The 22,672-nt window shown below is 39.5% G+C and overlaps 1 protein-coding gene across 12 annotated transcripts in view; it reads left to right on the top strand.

Annotated features, from left to right (window-relative positions):
- Window positions 1-22,672, top strand: part of Sox6 (SRY-box transcription factor 6) — a 551,747-nt gene that overhangs the window by 186,959 nt on the left and 342,116 nt on the right. Inside the window, exons 3-4 of one of the 12 annotated variants that reach the window (XM_075971966.1) lie at window positions 1,067-1,210; window positions 2,852-2,968. The exons of 9 other annotated variants lie outside the window; for them this stretch is intronic. The gene's annotated coding sequence lies outside the window, so the exon portion shown is untranslated. Of the gene's footprint in view, window positions 1-1,066; window positions 1,211-2,851; window positions 2,969-6,257; window positions 6,277-22,672 lie in introns of those variants that run through there. 2 more of the 12 variants (XM_075971967.1, XM_075971971.1) reach the window with 2 other exon arrangements.

Here is a 22,672-nt window from a genome sequence, read left to right as displayed (position 1 = left end):
GTCTTGTATATACTTCCATAGTATCTGTGAGTTCATGTGTGCATCTGCCTTGTTGTGTCTGGAAGATGCTGTTTCCTTGGAATTATTTACTCTGGTCTTTAACAATCTTTCCACCTCTTCTTCCACGTAGATCCCTAAGCTTTGAGGGGAAGGATTTGATATAGATATTCGATTAAGGAGTGAGGACTCCAAGATCTCTGACTGTCTGCACATTGTCCAGTTGAGGGTTAATATGTTAATTACCATTGACTGTAAGGAGAAGCGTCTTGGGTGAAGGCTGAGTAATGGAGTGATCTATAGATATAGGAATATGTCATTGGGAATTATTTTATTGCTATGTTCATTTAGAAAATAGATTTTCCTCTAGGGACCTATGTAGTCTCTGGTTTTTAGCCTCAAGAGTAGTATTAGGGGTGGGTCCCAACTCTTAGAGTGACCTTATATCCAAGCAAAAAGTGGTTGGTTGCTCCCATAAAATTTGTGCCATTTTTGCACCAGTATATATTATAGGCAGATGACTGTTGTTGATCACAGGGTTTGTAGTTGGGTGAGACTGATGATTACTTTTCACCTCTGGTTGTGTGTATAGAGACTTCCGGCACTATTAATACTGGTCATTAGGGGTGAAATCTCTAGTTAATCATCAGCTAAATTTCTCAGTGTTTGATGGCATTGGTAAGTGGTGTCTTCAACAATAGTGCCTTACCATCTTATTATGGAGTGTAACCAATAGCAGCAGTAATAGTAGTGTAACCAATTGACAATGGCCTGTAATGTTGGGGTCTATGGGGCTTCTTTGATCAACAACTCAGCAAGACATAACTCATTTCTGAAACTAGAAGTTTTACTTGGAATCATATGATGTAGATCTAGTTGGGACATTGTCCACCACATTATATAATAACTCCATTTAAATTCCTTTTATATATGTATATACTTTAGGGAACTTCTAGAGTAGTAGGTTTCCACATGGCTTTTCAAAAGGCCTCTTGCTTTAGTTATTCTTTCCTAGGAGGGATGGTTAATTTTGATTGCTGGTCTGAAAATCCAAATTGTTGAATCACAGGTTCAATAAGGGATCCTTCCTGAAAAAATAAAATGGAGAGCAATTGTGGAAAGACCCGTGAAGCAATCATCTAGCCTGGGAAGAAACCTGGCATCTTACTATCCTTTTGTGGTGTTGAAGATCAAACCCAGGGCCCCACACATGGTAGGCAAGCACTACTCCTGTTCATTACTCCAGATACTCACTTTGTTTTTTAAAGTGGCCCTATGATTAGGCTATCCATTAACCAAGAAAATCAGTCTTTGGAAGTGAGATACAGGTATCAGTAGTTTTTTAAGGTCTTCATCTTATTTTAAGATGTACCCACATTTGAAACCACTGAGTAGTGATGCTCTAAGATACAAAGACATTGCTTAATATGAGCACAAGGGCCAGGAAATGAGACCAACAGGTCCATGTACTGTAGGTGATGGGGGATAACAAAGCTCTTAAAGCAGGAGAGTAATCTACTTAGATATTGTTTGGGGGTCACACTGTAGATATTAAAAAATTCCCACTCCCACCTCTTCTACCTTTCAACATCACCCCTCCAAGAGTTCTCAACTTGGAATCAGGAAGGAAACTTCTGTTTTGTATTTTTTGTGTTGCAATAAAAATTATTAAAAATAAATGAACTTACAGATTTCTCCAATTCTCATTATTATGATACTTCTCAAGGTAAAGGCAAATCTCTATATATGAGTAACAAATAAATTAATAAAAATAATAATAAAAGATAGAAAAACCACATCTTCCCTCAAGAGTCTTATGCGTACCAATACATGCAATCTTCCTCTGAGTTTTGAATTTAGCTGAAGATGGCTTTGAAGTAAGGCCAGGAGCATGAGGCTTGACTCAAGGGTTTGAACTAAAGAACAATATGACTCCCGATACCACGGAGCTCTGAACACAGGAAAGCTGCCCAAGGCTGCAACATGAAACTCTCCTCTGAGTTAGAATGTGTATTAGCTGGTAGGAGAGGAAGTGGGAAAAAACTGCGAAAATTTAATTAAATAATGTTTTGCATATTTTTCTCCTTTGGACTCAATTCAGTCACAAATGAAATAGCAGTTGCCTGGGATTTCCACAGCATTAATTAATTCAAACAAGGGAAAAATGAATCAGAACCAGAAATTTATTTATTATGCCCTTCTTTCTTTTAAGATCTCAAAACTCTCGTAGTCTCCTGTGATCATAGGAGTTTGCATTTCTAAGACTTGGTATATCCAATTTAAAGTGGATTAAAATATTCTCCCAGACATAATAGTAAGGGGAGGATATTTGTTTTCATTATTTTTTAAACTATCATTTTAATGGAAACATTTTTTTCTTTTAAGTGACAGAAATAAGACTCTTGAAAATGTACCACTGCTAAGGATAGAATGCCTCTGGAAGTACCTTTCAGAATGGACTGGGGTTTATCTTCTTTGCACTGTAAAATGTACCTGTGTTCAGAGATGGTGTTCATTGCCGTTAATCCCTGGAAGGGGATTAAAAAAAAAAAGAAAGAAATAACTCCACGTTAGCTGAGTCAGCTACAGCATCATATCTGGGGACACCAAATTTTAGGAAAATTATAAAAGAGTAAATTGAATATTAATTGGAATGGGATATATATGTTATAAATTCTAGTCCTGATTTTTACCAGAGGTCAGTCTCATGATGGGTGTTCCTTCAGTCCATCTCAATCTGCGCTAGCACTGTAACACAATGCTGGTAACATGTCAGTATTTAAAGTAATTGAGATTTTAAAGTATTCCAGGACTTGGTATCTTTTTATTCTTTGCCTTTTCATTCTTCTTAAAGTAAGAGCTCTGATTTGTAAACAAGTGGAAGATGATTTGTACTTCCAGAAGATTCACACTTTTGGAATGGAACATCCTCTGGTGTCTGCTGCTGTGTCTTTCTGGCATGATCTCTGTGGTAAGACAATTCCATGAGCTGCCGTGGGTTAGCAATGAGTATTGTTGCCACAGCTTCTCTTTTGATATTGTAGTTCGCTTTCTGATCTGTTTCTTTCTCTATCATCTGTGCAATGTCAACAATTAATGACAATACCAAAATTTGCTAACACAGTAAATTTCTTATAGAAGGTAAAATGCACTTCATTTATGATGACATATCCTGAACTTTCTCCATTTTATCCATGTGTTTTTTTCTTTCCCCAGGGTTGTTTAAACATTTCTTAAACTCTTAGAATAAGGATGTGTCAGAATTTTCTGTGCAAAGACAAAGGACTCACACATGAACCATAATTTAAGCTGCATGCTCATCCTCTTTTAGCATTCTTTTCAGGTGAATTTGTTGGATAACAGTTTTTTTTTTACACTTTGGTTAACCTTTGTTCTTCTAGGGACAGCACAGGTTATGTGAGAAGGAATTCTAACAGGCAGTGAGTATTCCCTGTCATATGTGCATGTGCTCCTTGAGTTCTAGGTTTCTGTTTTAAGAGTCAGCTCTATATTTTTACCGTTTAACTCTGCAAACACAGAAAGTTAATTGCAATGATCTACAACTCCAGTATTAAATACAGCTCCTGGCTGGGTGAGATGGTTCAGCAGATAAGAGCTCTCTTTACACAAGCCTGTATACTTGAGTTTGAATCCTAGAATCCATAGTGGAAAGAGAAAATCAAACTCCTTAAGGTTTATTCAGGAGTACACTGTGGTGCATACATAGGTGCGCGTTTACAATCACAATAATGGCAATACATAACGTTTATGTGAGCAGCCCTGTTCTTGTTCTGGTGTGATGTGTGTGCAGCTGATGTGATAGAATATTTTATCTTCTGGGTTTTCAGTTTCATTTCTTGCTAGTTTGTCATGATGGCTCAGAACAGTCACCATGAACATCTAATCCTGATCTGTCCCCTGAGCTGAGGAGGTTCTGCTGACCTCTTGCCTCTGTACAACTCTGTGTCTTTTGAACTTCTGCATCTGTAATTGGGTTTCCTGTCTTCACCTTTGTTTCCAGACTCAAGGTTGTTATTTCTCTTGTTATTATTTTGGCCTTTAGCAAGATCAATTTTCTTATACTTTAAGCCGCTACTTACATTTGGCTGTGAACTGACAAATTAGATAAAAGCAGGGAAAACATAGCCTTTAAATGAGCGTCTTCTGTTGCCAAATATGACAAATGTGCTTGCACAGGAATGTTACCATTTATTTTTATTATTCTTAATTATGTGTATATGTTTGCATGTGGACATGTGTATGTGAATGCAGGTACCTTCAGAGACATCAGATTCCCTGGTCCTGGGAGCTGGCTTTCTGGACAGTTGTGGGCCACCTGACATGTATACTGAGAACTGAACTGTGGTCTTCTGGAAAAATAGCAAGTGCTCTTAACTCCTCGCCATCTCTGCAGCCCTATTTTTCCAGTTCTTAAACAGTTACTCCTTTTTTCTTTAAATACTGAAGACCTAATTGAGCATTTAGCATATGCCAAGACAGAACCTTATATCTGTCTGCCTATTGGGCTTATTCCTGAAACAGTCCAGCAAGTTGTATTCATACAGATAAAAATCCATAGAGTCAGAGAAATTGAATAAGCTGAGTGTATTACTGGTAAATGTTAGAAGCAGAATTTGATCCCAGGTGTGGTTCTTAAGTAGTTAGAATGAATTCAGTGCTATTTAAGTAGAGTAGATAGATTCTGAACTGAAGACTCTCCTTTAAGAAGTTCTAACACAGGACCTTGGGGCATCTCTGTGGGATCTGAATCCATTCTGATTCTCGCCATCCCTACAGCATTACTGCTGGTACACTGTGGAAGGGTCTAAGAAGCCTAGTATTCAGGACAAACATGTTGAAAGGACCTTCAAAGCCCTCAGCCAGAAGGGGCAATCTTCTCCTGTGGCCCGAAGCTCTTTCGGACTTGCAGAATCCTGAGTACACGCTTTACTATGTTTCTTATACTGGGGCATAGGATTCATGATTTAGGAAGGAGCAGGTAACCTCTAATAGCATGGCAGTGATCCTAACGACCATGATTCTCAGGGATGCAGATATTAATCTCTCTGTATGCATCTAGATGAGACAGGGTTTCAGAGCGTAGTCTTTAAAGTTCATCTTTCTAGGTTCAAATCCTAGCTCACTATGAATGGGTATATCCAAGCAAGTTCATGTATGTATTTGGTTTCTCTTATGAATGAATAATAGGTTCCTCATAGACCTGGATGGAGGTGGGGGTTCCTTGGACTTCCCACAGGACAGGGAACCCTGATTGCTTTTCGGGCTTAGGGGGAGACTTAATTGGGGGAGGGGGAGGGAAATGGGAGGCGGTGGCGGGGAAGAGACAGAGATCTTTAATAAATGAATAAATTTAAAAAAAAAATAAAAAATAAAAAAAAAAAAAGAATAATAGGGAAAGTAGCAATATACCTGCTCATAGGACCTACTCCTACATGCTTTGTTTTTAGAACCAAAGAAGTTAATATATGTAGAAATAATTAGCATAAAGCTTTTATATTAATTGAGTTACAAATGTTAGCTATTATGGTTCTAATTTGAATTTTAGGTTTTTTTCTGTTTGTTTTTTCTTTTTTTCCTTTTTTCTTCTCTTTTCTAATTTGAATTTTTAAACCTATTTTTTAAAACTCAATGTTTGTGAAAACGGTTAACAGTCTCTGAAAAGCAGAAGCTTTCACTGATCTATGTATTTCAGTTTTATCTCACAAATAACTAACACCGTATCTCATTATTTCTGTTTTTCTTTTCTTAAAGTCTATCCTCAGGTTGAGAGTGACTGCACAGTGAACTCTGTAATTGCCTTTTGGGTCTATTTCTTGTCCTAGACACAGAACAATCTAAAGTTGCAAGGTTTTGTTTAGAGAGGACCCAAGTTACGGGTGAAGGGTCATAAGGGCATCTCTTCCCCTTGGGATAATATCTCACACGATGTGCACATTTTCTGTGCTATTTGAAAGTGCAAATTTCCTTTGGGCAAGCTGGGTAACAGTGTAGTTCTGTTCAGCAGCCAACTTGAGTATGGAGCCAGCATCCCTTGTTCATCTGCTACTTTACTATTGGAAGAAAGTGGCAAATAGCCCTGAACTACTCCCTCCTCTGTGGTGTGCATGTGCAAAACAAAGATAAAAACTATGTTTCCTTCGTGGAAGGGTGTGGAGGCAGACAGTAATTTCAAATAGAAATAATGACAGCAATTGAGGTTTCCAATGAGGACACCGTCGCCACCAGAGGAAGAAGGAAAGAAGTTCATTCCTGAGAGAGGTATTTGATTCAACATTTAGACTGTCGTGTATGTGCAGGTGCCTGGGACACTGCTGTTAATGAACTGATGTGACTGTTTGACAGAGATGCTGTCTGCAGGTTTCCATGATGTGGCCTGGAGAGGAGCAGCCTGAGGTATCCAGGACACCTGCAATTAGCAGAGTGAAACTCCAATGTTTTGATAGACAAAGACTTTTGTTTCTTGGGTCTGTTGCTTCTCTGTTATACCAATTAATTGTGAGAGTGGCTTATTCTTATAATGGTTTATCATTTTTAACTAATAACATTGACTCAGAGGAAAAGTTACCAGACTCTCAAGAACATGTATAATACTGTTTTAGGACCTTAACCAACTAACCTCCCTTCCACTATGAACAAGTAGTACTCAATCTTGCTGTCATCTTTGGGTGGTGTTTAAACATTTATTTCCAGGAGTTTGACACAGTGTGTATATGCCTGTGAGTGTGCCTGTGTGCACCTGTGTGGGTGTCTGTTTGGACTGGGGGAGGAGTGGAGAAAAAGTGAAATTTTAAGGGGATGGAAAGTCAGCAATATTGGATTCAGAGGAGTGGAAATTTAAACTGAAAAATAAAGGGTTTTGAATGCTTTCTCTCTTAGTGAGAAAAGTGAACTCACTGCAAGCTACATATGTCCACAAAGAGTATTTATGAATATAATATGGAATTAAAATAGCAAGCAAACTTTCTAGAAATGGAAGAAAAATATATGACTGAAAAATGAGGCAGTGGTGAAGAAAATACTTTTTGAACAAAATTTGAAGCATCGTGGCCAGCTGGGATAAAGTTTTAACAGAACAGGCTGGGCCATTTATAGATTACAACACTTTTAATTTTGACAGTGTTACAAAGTGTTGATGTTGATAAAGAATTTGTTGATGCCATATCAATTTCTCCACGTGGAGAAGTGTTTTAGGGTGATTAGTTAAGCTTGGGGCTGGCAGCCAGAAGAGAAAACAGGCTTTCTGAAGTAGGAGAAAGTTGCCATTGCTGAACTTTTGCTCCCTGTAGAAGTCCTGATGGTCCAGGGCGGAAGCTGTTTTCTTTCTTCATTTCTTTCAAAAAGTCTTTTGTGCTTTTTGGCATCATGAAGATCTTTGTGTATGGTTGATTAAATTAACATTACTTTCAATGACACTCCAAGGTCTAAAGTAGCCTTGCCATATAAAAAGTGTCATATTTGTGCAAATTGGTGCAGTAATTTAAAAGCTGAACCATGTAACAGGTTACTCCCTATTTCAAGTCAAGGACCTACCTACTTGGTGTTAAGGAAGGCATGCTTAGGGGCCAGGCTAGGACTTTTCAAAAGCAAGCCCTCCTTCCCAAATAACTGACTCTGTCTTTGGTTTGCTTTTTGTCTCCGTGTACCAGGGACCTTTTGTCAGCTCCCCCTCCTCGCTCTTGCACCTCCTGTAGCAGCCTTACTCATCCTTCTGCCTTGCTGCAGGTGGTCGACATGGGTGATGGGGTTTGACCTGAATGACTTTAGGCCTCACTCTCAGCTTGTTGTGGTAAGCAGGTGTGCCACACTTTAAATGCATTTTTTGAAAGTTTCTTTTTCTTTCCTACCTTCTCATATCCTTACAAGCTAGTGTGCTTCACTGTGACACTTGTACGCACACGTGTTGCCGTGGAGCTCGTTCCCCAACAGAATACACCCCTGCATTTCTGAGATTTGCTGTGCTTAGAGGAACTATCATTTTGTTGGTATTATTTTGGTAATAAGTATATTTTTTGATTTTTGTTAATAAACATAATTATGGACTTTAAAATGTTAGTTGATAAGATGGATTTGAAGAAAAGGATAAAATACAATATTTTTATTAATTTTTTTCTACTTAAACACTCCATGATTATTGGAGAAATCAGAAAACATAAAAAGAAAGATAAAACTGAGTAAACTTCTAGGGTGATGCTGAGAAACAGTCCAAAGTGTCTAAAAGAATATATTTTAGACAAATTTTTACCTAGGTGTTTCTGTTTCTAGAAGAAAATGAAATACTATTAAATATGCTATTTTGTAAATTTCTTCAATTTGAAAAAATTAAAAACATCATTATATGTAGTTACTCTGAAAGCATTATAAAACATGGTAAAATGAAAACAATTTTGAAATCTTATCTTAACTCCCCAGAGATGTTAATAGTTATCATGTTTTATTTCTTCTCCTTGCAAAATTTACCTTATAAATTTTATATAGCTTTATCATAAATCCACATCGATGCATTGGCACTATTCTATAAGCAGCCAAGTCATGGTTCTATTTAGTTACATTATTTTCTAGTTTATCTTTTGTAAATAAGAACGTATCCACAAGCCCACTGCCATGTCCAAGGAACAGAATGTTGGCATCAGCACATAGCCCCTAGGTGAGAGCTACTTTTTGAACATCAGCATCTCATTAGCATTGCTCCTCATATTACTAAATGCTCTTCTTCACCAATATTTTGTTTTTAAAATGACTGCATCATCTGTATAAAAGTAACAGGTACTGCATCTGAGAAGTTCATAGAAGACAGATAGTCAAGGAAAAGAGCCTGCTTCCTTTGTCCTAGTCTAACGTCTTCATTAATAAATGCCTTACCTGTTTGTCCGCCTATTAAATCCATCTATCTATCCTCTGTCTATTCATCATCTATTTATCAATAATGCATTTATCTATAATCTATATAGTGTATATATTTACTTTTAAAATAATAATGGGATCAAATAACAGCAAATGTTTCGTTTTCTTGCTTTAGCAATCTGTCATTTCCATGATGCTACATATTCGTTAACATAATAATTACCCTTTTATTAAATAAAATTATACCTTGAGAAAAGCATCGTCTTATTTGTGGTGTGTGTGTGTGTGTGTGTGTGTGTGTGTACATGTGTGGAGGTCAGAGGTCAACCTACAGGAACTGGTTCCCTCCTTCTACCTGTGGGTTCTGGTCTGAACTCATGTCCTCAGGTTTAGTGGCAAGTGCCTTTTGCAGCTGAGCCTTCTCCCCGACTCTACTTGATTGCTTTTCATGATTTCCTACTGTCCTATTATGAACGTTGCACATGTTGGCTGATAGCTTATAGTTATGGTTGCCTCAAGTTTTCTCTAGTAACACTAGCAACCTCTTGTTAAGCCCTACTAGAGTTCCATTTCTGCACATATCTGCAGCTGTTTCTTCAGTTTAAATTCTCAGAGATGCACTGTGGGCTGATCTTTAAAGATCTTTGATACATATTGCCAAAAAGCCCTCAGTCAGTTCATTCTTAATCCTAGGATGTGAGGTCACTTTATCTCATCTTTACCAACACATTGCCATTGTTTTTAACCACTGTCAGTGTGACGTAGAAAATGACAGCTAGTTTTTTAGTATAATTTACATTTATTTTATTAATAGTTAAATGGAATACTTCTTTATTTTTTGGACTGTCTGAATGTCTATTAAAAATACATTTCTTGCTCATAACTGCATGTTATCAGATTGCTGCAAGGGTCAAATGAATGACTACATATGTACATATATGTAACTAAATATTTTGGACAGCTGAACACAAAGAAATATAATGCTATTTAAATGGATACTGGATATTTTTTAAAGAGATATTTATTTATATGTTTAAAATCTTAGCCCTTTGTCTTTGATGGTGTGGACTTCTCTGTTTTTGTGTCTTTCTTTTAGAGGCTGTCTTGATGGGATCCCTGGGCTAAGGGGATGATGCTTCCAGGGCATCCTTCCAAATATCTGGACTGTAGTGCATACATCCATGCCACGCTAGAACTAACTTCCAACCATATTATTCCTACAATTCTCCCTCCCCTTTTTTGAGACAAGGTCTCCCAATGTACTCCATTCGGCTTAAAACTCACTATGTGGGCCAGGTTAGCCTCCTGAGTGCTGGTATTAAAAGCATGTACCACTGCCAGGCGGTGGTGGCGCACACCTTTAATCCCAGCACTCGGGAGGCAGAGGCAGGCGGATCTCTGTGAGTTCGAGGCCAGCCTGGTCTACAAGAGCTAGTTCCAGGACAGGAACCAAAAGCTACAGAGAAACCCTGTCTCGAAAAATCAAAAAAATAAAATAAAATAAAAAAATAAAAGCATGTACCACCACAGCTAGCATAATTCATCACTTAATGTTACAATTACTATGAAGTTCTTAGAGACATTTGGATTTGCTTTTCAATATGTTTTGTATATGCCTATACTTTTGACAAACTTTATTTTTTTAATATTTTTTATTTTTACTTTGAGACAGGGGTTTTCTGTGTAGCTTTGGTGCCTGTCCTGGAACTAGCTCTTGTAGATCAGGCAGGCCATGAATTCCCAGACATCCACCTGCCTCTGTCTCCTGAGTGCTGGGATTAATGGCGAGTGCCACCACTGCTGGCTTCTTTTGACAAACTTTAAGTAATGAGATTTCATATTATTTATGGTTTACCAGTACTGGAGACTCGATCTCAGCTTCACGTGTACTGAGAATTCACTAAACCACTGGGCTACGTTCCTGCATCCACATCTGGACCATTTTGTTAAATTTCGCAGTTTTACTAGAACTATATTAAATTTATAAAGCAAGCTGGCAGTAATCTTTTAATTTAAATTAAAATGCATTCTTAGACATCTCAGATCTAGTTCCCTCCTGTAGGATGTGGTGAAGGGTCTCTTGAGTGCACGAGTTCTAGATTTCTAGATAGAGCCTAGAGTTTGATGTGGACTACGGAGCTGACCCCGTGAGCGTGTGTGCAGATTTAGACTCTACCAACCAAGGGCTCTGATCAGCTTCTTCTCTGTCTCTCATAAGCAGCTGTGCCACTCTACTGAGTTTGGAACTGATGTTTTGTGGAAAAGAAATAGTTTTACTTTTAGGGTGTGCTAATATTGTCTAAACGTGGAGGAGATAAACAGCATGTCATACTCACTGCATGGACAGTGAAAGCTGGAGCCTGTGGAGCGGGTGCCAGTGTGCTCGGGTGGAGTCACATGCACACCACAGCAGATAAGGACAGCCATAAAGATCCCTGACAATTGTTATTTTAGGATCAGGTCTTCTAGGGGTCATTTTCTCCCTATCTTCAAATGTTTTATACTTATGAAGATGCTTGTGATCTTCTGATAAGAGCAAAAGTTGCTTGCTTATGAAGTTTCTCTCTTCCCTCAATGTGTCCCTTTCCCCCAAATATTTATGCCTTCTACCTTCATGACACATCTGTTCTGAGACCTCCTTCCCCTTCTTTTGGAGTTCTTTCTCCCCTCTTGTACTGCATCCTTTCTACTTTCATGAGGTAAGTTTTGATGAAAACAGAGCACCATTACTCTGTGTGGTGATTTGTGTAAGTTCTGTGTGCATGGGAAATCAGAGTGTTCATTGGTGTGAACTAGCAAAGTCTGAAGAGCTTTTGAGAGTTTTTTTTGTTACTAATAGGTTTCTTTTTCATATAAATTTGTTTGTGATTCCTTTTTGTAATAAATTGTAAGATTTTTTTCTCATTGAAAGCTAATGATAACTGTTTGAAGTTTCAGATATGTTTTCAAACTCTTAAAACTTCATGTCAGTCCTAATGTTTCTCTGTCTTTTATCCTATAATTTTTAAAAATTAGCGTAGCATAGGCTGTCTTGAACGTGTGATCCTCCTGTCTCATCTTCTCAGGTACTGTAGATGTGTGTTACCATGTCACACCCATCCTGCGTGTTTGACCATGATTGTCACCTTCCTAAACCAATGATACACAAGGGGCAAGCAGCAGTCATTTCAAAAATAGAGAGTGCAGTGTGGAGAAAGAGGGGAGAGGAGCCATCAGAGAAACTGCAGTGAGATGGACCTCTCCCCTCTTTCTCCACACTTCTCTGTTAACCCCCCCCCCCACACACACAATTTTATTCTGCTCTTTCTTGCATGTGGAGGCTGAATAATTGTTTTGCCACATTAGGATTTGTTTGTTTTGTATTTCACAAATATCATCTCAGCTGTCTTTAAAACTGAATTTTATAGGATTGATTTATTTTTATTTAATGCATATAAATGTTTGGCTGCATGTGTGAATGTGCACCATGTTCCTGCATTGCCTGTGGATGCCAGGAAAGGGTGTCAGATCCCTTAAGACTGGAACTATAGGTTGTTGTGAGCCAACCTGTGGGTGCTGAGACCTGAACCCAGGTCCTCTGCAGGAGCAGCCAGTGCTCTTAACTGCTGAGCTGCTTTTTCTCTTGGTCCCCACATTATAACTATAAAATATTTGAATCACATTGTGACACACTTAAGCAGAGTCTGAGAAATAAGTAAAACTGCTGGGTATGAAAAAATATAAAAACATTAATACTGAATTAATTTTTTTTTAAAAATGTATCCCACATGTTATTTGAAGTACCATATATTGCATTGCTACAAAGTTAATTTTTAACATTAGTTTGATATACATAGTCATAATTTTATCTGACAAACCACGAAGACTTGAAAAAGTTTTAGAAAGGAAAGCTGCAGACCTGGGAATAAGTGATGGTGTAAGACAGAGCTCCTGCTGTCAGAAGTAAGGATGCTAAGGAATGAGAAGTTAGGTAGAGTCTCTCATGATGGCAGCTGTTGAATAGGTTTCCTATGTTCTTGTAGACTTTTGTCGGATTTCAATGTTTCTAAGTGTTAGGTCTCGGATGTTTGCATAGCAATCTTAAGATACTGAAGGATGAAGAGGCCCTAGCAGGAAGAGAAATTTACAGATGACAAGAGTTACCTCAGTGGATTCTTAATTCTTCTGAGAGTGAGAGAATAACACAGAGGAGGAAGTTAGACCAGGGATAAGAACAAGACTGGAAGGGAGAGCAGGCTGTCTGTTTTGGACCTATGTCTAAAACCCGTTGCTTTGTATATGGGAGTGAGCACCATGACTTGTCCTTGCTGGCTCTCCCTGAATACAGAGCCTGTGTTAGCCATATAGCTTAAATGTTCAGTGTCACTGCCAATGTTTTCTAGTGAGAGTGTATTTTTGTGTACCGGTGCTTGCAGACGGCACACACGATGCACATTGCTGCCAATAGCATTCCGCATCCTGTCATGCTGCCACCCCACACTCTGAACCACATTGGTGAAGAATTTTAAGAAAGTGTTTGTCATGTATACCAGCATTGAAACATTGAAAATTCCAAACATTGTTCACATTGGTAATGTAAGGGTTTTTTTTTTATAAAGACAATTTATTTGGGTTGTAGCTAGATAGTAATGTAAGTTTTTATAGCCTCAAATAAAGCACACACAGAGTAAGGAAATGCTAGATCAATTACTGTCTAGGTGTTTGGCAGGTAATAACCTATTTAATACGAACAGTTCCTGTGAAATCACCATTTCAGAGCAGCTGAGGAATACCTAACTCTCCCGTCATTGTCCTCTGCGCTTATCCTTCTTTGAGAGTGCAGTGCCCAGCTCCCTGTGACCAGGGCTCACTGCTGCTTCCATGAAGTCAGTCACTGTCTCTCTACTGGCCTTGTCTTTCAGTGATCTTTGGAGAAGTAATCTTTCCAACAGAGTTCACTCTCTGCTGTCAGTTCAAGTCTTTGCTGATGCTTTCTTCCTTACAATGCTGCTGGTTGAAAAGCCTGCCATCTGACCCCACTTTCCTGTTCTTTTTGCTCCTCTACCATGTTTATGGCATGGTACATGCATCTGAACACACACACTAAATAAATAGAATGCCAGTAATGCAGTAAAGGCCAGTAATGCCCGAGGAATCACAGTAGAGGTCGTCCTCTGGCCTCCTCATGCACCTGTACAGAACAGGTGTACACATTTATACACACATGTACACCACACAAATATCATAGATCAATCAACTATCTAATTAAATATCAGAGATCCTTTGTTTGTTTGTTTGTTTTTTGAGACAGAATTTTGCTGTGAAATAGTTAAGGCTGTTATGGAACTCACTTTATAGACCAGGTTTAGCCTTGAACTCACAGAGATCCACCTGCCTCTGCCTCCTGAGTGCTGGGGTTAAAGGTATCCACCACTGTCCAGCGAGGTTCTTATCTTTAATACATTTTTAATGTTTAGCAATCAAGAAAGCAATATAAACCAGTTAAAGTAGTGTAAAATATTGAATTTGGAGTTTCATGTCATTTAACAAATATTTTTATAATAATGATAGGTGGGACCCATGATTACCTATGGGCAGGATACTGTGCTGAAGATTTGTAGGTATGTTGCATAGTTTAATCTCTTATGTAATCTCCATGAGCTATGTTTATTATGTTGATTTTATGATAAAGAGTATGAAGCACAGAGGTCAAGCCACTTGCCTGGGACCGCAAAACTAATAGGAAAAGACTGAGTCAGGGCAGGCAGGCTGCTTTGAATGCAATGCTAGAGAGCCTCACTCGTGTCAGATTGTAGATGTGAGATTTTGGTAGGAAATGAGGTGTAATGCTGGTCCCTACTGGAGTTTATAATAAAGTGTCACTCTTCAGAATGAAGTCAAGACCATGTGTGGATGAATTTATGATGTATGTTTCACAATATTTCCACCTGTGCATATATCCACTCATTCTTTGGAAGTTAAGACTTCTTCACAGGTGTTCACTGAACACATACGAGGTGTCCAGCATGATACATCTGTGAGCACAAAAGAATACCTAGCTCCCAGGAGCTTACATTCTAACAGGGAGATATAGGCAGTAACAGAAAAGCAACCCCAGCAAGTAAAGTAATATCTTCTAAGTTAGAAGTTAAATTCTGTGGGGCAGAATAAAAACAAGAAATGTAGACAGAGAAAGGAGCATTAGGCATCTGGGGAAGAGAATCTGAGGTAGAGGGAGCTGCTAGTGCAAAGACCCCTTACCCCAGGCGGGAGGAAATGAACCCGACATATTTCAGAACAGGGGTGAGGGCCAGAGTGACTGGAGTCAAATGAGTGAAGTAACAGGAACAGGAGTAAACAGAAAGATGTTTCTCACCATGAGGAATTTATAGTTATTTTTAAATTTAGCATACATAATATTGGATTTCACTGTGATACGTTCTGATATGTATATCATTGTACTTTGCTTACAGTCAGTCACTTTCCTCTCTACTTCCCTTCTCTTCTTGTTGCCTTACCCATCCACACAGTTCCTCTTCTGTTCTCTGCTTTTGTTGTTGACATATCTTAGAATGCATATGTACACATATACATACACACATGTATGTATGATATGTATTTATATACACATAGTCAAATCTAGATTCTATCTGTGAGAGCAAGCACACCCTACCTGTCACCTCTCTCCTCTCTGGGAACCTCAAGGCAGAAGTGTGGCTGCATCCCATGTTAGAACTTTGTTGACAACTTGGGCACCAGTGACATCACGAGGTTTCTGAGAAGAAGGACTCGCTGTCCCTGAAAACCACGAGCCTGACACAGGACAAGAGAGCACGTTCAGAACATGGTGCTTTGTTTCCTAGTTCTATGTTGGGTCCAGTAGAGACCTAGAGGTGTAATTATTCTGAAAGTGAAAATTCCAACAAAAATGCAGTTGAAATAAATTTCACTCCTGTTTCAGAGACAAAATAAAAAAGCAAAACCCCAAGTAGAATGCCTGGGTTTAAAGTGTGTCTCAGAAAGACTCATAGTGCACACGGATCCCTGAGGAAACAGATGGCGAATCCAGAGTTCCGTTTTCTCACATCTGATAAACTCACTGTGAAAGTTGATTTACTCTAGCAGCTGTCTGATGGTAGGCTTCCCAGTAAGAACTTTTATTTGTTTGTTTGTTCATTCATTTATTTATTTTGAGACAAAGTCTCACTATGTAATGCAAGTAGCCTTGATTTGTGGTAATCCTCCTGCCTCAGTCTTTTAAATGCTGAGATTCTAGACATGTACCACCATGGCCTGCTTGAATGTTTAATTCTTGCCCAAGGCTCTAAGAAGGCTCATTCACTATGATGAAGCATTGGAAGTGTTTTGATGGTCTATTCTCTCACACTGAATTTTTTTTACTTTTGTTGTCTTTTATCTTGATAGTGGGTTAGGCATGAAAAAGAAACGTAAGAAGCAGGGCTGTGGATGTAGCTCAGAGGTAGAGCACTTACCTGTTTTTAAGTTCGAGCATTGCAAACAAACAAACACCAACACCAAAACAATAGCAACAAAACCGAGGCGGAGAACTTCTTGCACAAAAGAACTCCTGCCCTGTTAAACAGTGATCCATCTTGAGGAGCACATTTTCCCGGTCAATTTGTGCCGAGCCCCACGTAGAAAGGACCGTGATAGGCTGCAGCTTATGAAGTAATTTGTTCTCTGAGCCATTGAATAATAAAAACAGCAAATTTAGACCCACATATAAATCTTCGTCTTGCAATTTGCCTGCAGTGTTCTTTCTCAATATCAGTCTCTTGTCTGTAAATTGGATATAATATTCCCTATACCTGTCATAGATGTGGAAAGATTAAGTAAGAAATCCCTTTCATTTCTTTCTCTACTTGAATTCATTCTTTATGACACAAAAGCACTTCTGTATGTGTAGGTTGATGCAATTGTATGTAGATCATTTTATAATTGGCTCCCTTTGCAAGATGTCAGGAGGTAAGCATGGAGAGACCCCTCTAGCCTTCCTAGCAGCTGATTAAACACTGCGGAGAACTGGGAAGTGGGAAGGATGGCAGATGAAATCCTGGCAAAGAGAACAATCTAATCCCAGAGGACATTTGCAACAACTGCCTGGACCCTTTGACTGGACCCAGAGCAGCCCAGGGCAAGAGTCCTGCCCCTCAGCACACTGTCCAAACTGTATGCATTAAGACTTGGCTTTAATGAAGTCATGACCACTTGTTCAGCACTGCATATGGCTGTATGTGATTCCCAGCTGCCCTGTGGGTTAAAGTGTAAACAATGAGTAGATTGTTATGTTCTCCTATTAAGCCCAGAGCGTGATCTCATGTCTGTGCCACATATGTCTGCAACCAGAAATGTCCCTGCTCCTGGTCTCATGGAAAGGAAGTAAGGCTGTGTCTGAAAATGTCTGAATTCATTAGTCTGAGGGCTTTTTGCTCATGTTTTTATTGAAAACAAACAATAAAATAGAGGCGTAAAAAGTTGTGAACATCATCAATAGGCATCAACGTGGCACCAAATAGATGATATATACCAGGACTAACATTTTACCTCAGAACTGAGACATCTGTACATCTGGCATTTTCTCAGAAGACACCATCCTTGTAGTCCGTGGCCAAAAAGAAGGCTGCAGAGCCTGGGATCTGAAATGTACAGAGCACTGGGGTGAGTGACAGAAAACACCAATCACAGAACTGATTCCTAAACCTTGGCGCAGTCGCTAGTGTGTTGATCAACTAGTGTTCTAATTTTTGTTGTTCTGTATTGACCAGAAATGCTATTGTTTGTGCATGTGTTTGCATCTGCAAGGGCAGCATGTGTGTGCTGGTCAGTGACAAGCTTGGGTACAGCACTATAGCTTCTGTATTGTCTAAGGCAGGATCTAGTAGATTCAGCTGCTGCCTACAGTAGGCTAGCTGGCTTCCTGGGGATTCAGTTGTCTCCATCCCCCAGTTTACCACAGGAGTTCTGGGATTACTGATGCATGAATTACCATGGCTGACTCCATGCATGTTCTGAGAATTCTAACTCAGGTTCTTAAGCTTGGACAGCCAGCACTTTATCCACTGAGCCATCTCTTCAAGCCCTAGAATGGTATTTGTGCTGATACTGTTTTATATTACAGATGCTTCAAATGTATATATAATGGGAAAAATGAAGCCCTGGGATTTGAATTTCTCTAGAAGGAAAAATTTATAATAATTTTGATTAACATTCTAGATAATTCAAGGTGGCTGTCTGTGTTTATTTCTATTCTTTGTAGCAATTCTAAAGTAAAACCATCCCATTCTATGGACAAGGAGGCTGAGGATTAAGGAATTTAAATAACCTTTTAAGGTTGCAAAAGACTGGCTCTTACTAGGGTGATCTAATGTCTGTGTTTTGATATTCTTGCTGTGCCTCACTGCTTAAGACTTTCCTAAATTTTTCTGTAAGATGGCTTCCTGCTCTCTAAACTTGGTAATAGTCAGAGATTTTGCTGCTTTCCATGTGCACATACGCTATCTTTCACCCCGATGTTATGTCTGTTAAGTGGTGAGCTCTGCCTGACTGCCATAAAACTGTGATTCCTGTTCACAGATGGGTAAAACAAGCCCAGAGAGGGTGTTGATTTTCCATGTCAGACAGCTCTCAGAACAAAGCTACAAATGTTTTGTCCGTAGTTTGGCAAAACTAAGTGTGTGTTCCTAGGGAGGTTGATTTAGCACAGAGAACAGTGACTGTATAACTGCAAGAATATTTCATTAGCCAGTCTAAGGAGGAGGGTCTTTTTTTCCCTGAAAATGCAAGTCTTTGCCCACTTAATCATTTTCTGGAAAATTCGCTTGGGAGTAGGGGTGGGCTTATCCTTCGAATCCTGATGCTGTATCCAGGGAAAGCATAGAGTTATTATTGTTATGAATGAAACACAGCAGATAGGAATCTGTGTTAGGCTGGTACCTTGTTTTAGCAGCCTTTCAAGGAAGTCAGGACCATGAGGGGCGCACCCACCCACTGAGACAAGGGGGCTGATCTAGTGGGAGCTCACCAAGGCCAGCTGGACTGTGACTGAAAAAGCATGGGATAAAACCGGACTCTCTGAACATGGCGAACAATGAGGGCTGATGAGAAGCCAAGGACATTGGCACGGGGTTTTGACCCTACTTCATGTTCTGGCTTTGTGGGAGCCTAGCCAGTCTGGTTGTTCACCTTCCTAGACACGGACGGAGTGGGGCGGACCTTGGACTTTCCACAGGGCAGGGAAACCTGACTGCTCTATGGACTGGAGAGAGAGGGGGAGAGGAGATTGGGGGAGGGGGAGAGGGGTGGGAGGAGGGGGAGGGAAAGGGGAGGCTGGGAGGAAGCGGATACTTTTTTTCCTTTTCTCAATAAAAAAAAAATAAAATTCTCAAGGGTAATTGAATAGAGAAGTTTGGGGATGAAGAAGAGTTAAGTTTGAAAAGGAAACTTTCTTATAGGTAATTGATTACAAATATTGTGTGCTAGTAGCATTATATCCTTTTAAACTGTAGAGTAAGGAAAACAATGAAACCATCTATGAATACTTCCTGAAGTCTGGCAAGGTCTGGGAACTCTTGAGTATCAGTACTGTGTGCCCTGAAGTAGCTGTAGACTTGGCACAAACTGCTTCTCTTCTCTGATCAGCCTTTACTTGATAAGTGAAATGGCAGAACTAGATGATATGTTTGGTTTTATTCTGTTGTTTATTGTTTTGAGACAGGGACTCAAGGAGATTGACTACAAAGTTGGCTGTGTAACTAAGGCTGGCCTCATCCTTCTACCTCTGTCTATAGGTGTTTTTGGTAAATTTTATGTGTATTTTTGTCTTTCAATTCTTCAAATTTTACCACTTGATGCCATTTATTGAAAAATTAAATGTTAGACTATGTTTCCAATAAGAATAAGCAAAGATAAGAGACTTTCTACTAAAAATAACTTTTATTGACTGAAGTTCTTAAAATAAGATCTTAACCTGTTTTTAAGGCAACTCCCCTCCCCCCAGATTATGAGCTTATAAATTAGCACTAGGCCAGGCTTCAGACTTGAGCTCTTCTACTCAACCATCTGCTTGCTACAGGTCATTTATTTAACAATGAGAATCTGCCTCCCCATCCCGAACAAAGTTATCTTTATTTGCTTAAATGCTTTTTTAGATGACTAGATAATATGTCAGGTCCGAGGCTAGGGGAACTCCTTCCTCAGCTGTGAAGAGTGCCTTTCAGCTATGGACCTGTGCAGTTCATATGCTCTCCTTTAATTCATGGTGGTGCTAACCGTAGGACCACAGAGTTGGAGGAAATCTGGGGGGTGGCATCTCTTGAATTTATTAAGGAAGAAATCTTATCTTCATCACTGCTTTATCCCTAGACTCTAGAACTGGACCATGCACATGTGTATCCATAGTAACCCATTAATTAATAAGGAAGAATAGTGTGAGAGAGAGAATACTTGGATTAGTTTTTTTTTTTAATCTTTAACTATGTGCTTACAGTTATTTGAGCAAGGTGCCCAGGCTTATGAACATCTCTATGACTAGAGAGTTGAGTTGTTCTGGGCTGTTCTATGTGACCATCATCACTCTGGCCACATGTGAATGAGACAGGTGAAGTGTTACTTTTACATGAATGTGAAAAAGTTCCATGTTCTGAGAAAGAGTCAATGTGCATATTGATCTCTGTTTTCCAGAGAATTTTTGCAGTATAGAATTCCTCAACTCTGCGTAGCTTTCCCTGCTTGTACTGTCAGGCTCTAGACCTCTCTTTCCTTAAGTGGACATTAGGCACTCCTCCCAGTGTCTCTGGACACTATTGGTATATTTTGCAGTCTTCTGGAGAATTAGCATGTTGTTCCACACAGGGAAGTAGCAGAGTGGTGGGACTTGTGTGTGGTCCTGCTGTGGCCATGCTGCCCTGCTGTTCCGTAAGGTGCAAGGAGAGGAGGATGAGTTGGGAGCAGTGTGGACCCAGCAATTGATGGTGGTGGTCTTCATCACTTGATGGTGGTGGTCTTCATCACTTGATGGTGGTGGTCTTCATCACTTGATGGTGGTGGTCTTCATCACTTGATGGTGGTGGTCTTCATCACTTGATGGTGGTGGTCTTCATCACTTGATGGTGGTGGTCTTCATCACTTGATGGTGGTGGTCTTCATCACTTGATGGTGGTGGTCTTCATCACTTGATGGTGGTGGTCTTCATCACTTGATGGTGGTGGTCTTCATCACTTGATGGTGGTGGTATTCATCACTTGATGGTGGTGGTCTTCATCACTTGATGGTGGTGGTCTTCATCACTTGATGGTGGTGGTATTCATCACTTGATGGTGGTGGTATTCATCACTTGATGGTGGTGGTATTCATCACTTGATGGTGGTTTTCTTCATTACTTGCTATCCTTTTTTCAAAGGGGAAGGTGTGACCTTGCTTGAAAGAGCAGAGACAGAGGAGTACCATTTTCATGGTTGGGTCACTGTGCATTTTTCCAGTTCCTTTTACTTTCCCCTTCATAAGTATCATAGGGGTTCACATTTCTCTTTTGAAAAGGAACTGCACAGTAGTGGGGAGGGCTGTGTGTTTTTGTGTTGTAGAGGGGAGGCCTGTGTGTTTTTGTTGTTTTCCATTTTCAAAGAAGACATGGGTTTCACTCTCAGCTTCACACCCTCAAGCTGGATAGATGTGGGATGTCATATTCTCTGAACTGTCTGTACGGGATGATTGTATAGATAAGAGACTACCTATCCATTTCACCAAATTGCTTCATGAACTGTAGAAAATAATGAATAGGCTTTGAGAATTATAAATTTATCTGAAAGCAAACGGCAGGTTTTTTTCCCCAATATCTGAATTCTTAGGGGCTTTTGCTGAAGTGAGACTGTATCCTGTGGTTTGTCCTGACTTTTGCAACAACCTTCTCAAGCTGAATGGATGTGGTGCTCAGCACTGCTCCAGGCTTTCCTTGGTGTCTTCACCAGCCACTGCTCTGACCCCTCACAGCTGTCGTGTGTCAGTTCTGAGGAGGGTGCCTTGGGCTGGTTTTGGGTTGCAGAGTCTGGAATAGAGTTTCAGTTCTGAGTGAACAATGACTGTTCACTCTCAGGGATTCTATGTAACTTGGTGTATTACTTAGATGATGATGTGGGTGTTTTATAATTCACAGAAACATGCAAAAATGGCATCCTTGGTACACATATTTTAAGGAGGACTACACCTCGATTTTCTTGATTCTTATTTTCCCAGCAGTTCCTTCTGATACCTGTTGCTCAGATTTCCCACCCCTCCCTTCACGTCTCCAAACTGTTTGCAGCAGAATTAAAGAATGTTTTTACCATTCTTTTCAAAGGTATAAGAATTGCTTAATGTTGGAACAATATGTTCCAGCAACATGGAGCTACAATACACAGAGACAGTGTTGAAAAGTAGTTAAGGACACATTGACTCTGGAGCGAGACGTGTGGTTTTGTTGACATGAAACTTGGACAGATCGCTTAGCTCTATTTTTTTTTTTATTTCCTTCAGTTTCCTTTGTAAGATAGGATTGGAGATCCTATATCACGTGGTATGTGACAGTTGAATTTGTAGATATACATTTATTCATATATTGAAAGTTAGCTATTCCTTCTGCTATCATTCTGAAATCCTCCCTACTTTTAAAATTCCACACCTTGTTTCTGTAGCTAGGAGCCTGCCTGTTATCTTGGGGGTCATACAGTATCAAGGTACAATTCCTATGCCATCCTGAAAAGTGAGTGTGAAATATGATATGTTTGAATGGTTTGGATGGCCCAGGGAACCCACAAAGGATATGTCTCCATGTTAATTGTAT

This window comes from Microtus pennsylvanicus, chromosome 5, assembly GCF_037038515.1.
Source record: "Microtus pennsylvanicus isolate mMicPen1 chromosome 5, mMicPen1.hap1, whole genome shotgun sequence".
NCBI lineage: Eukaryota > Metazoa > Chordata > Mammalia > Rodentia > Cricetidae > Microtus > Microtus pennsylvanicus.
The sequence above is the reverse complement of the archived record's forward strand: the minus strand, read 5'-3'. Positions and strand labels throughout refer to the sequence as shown.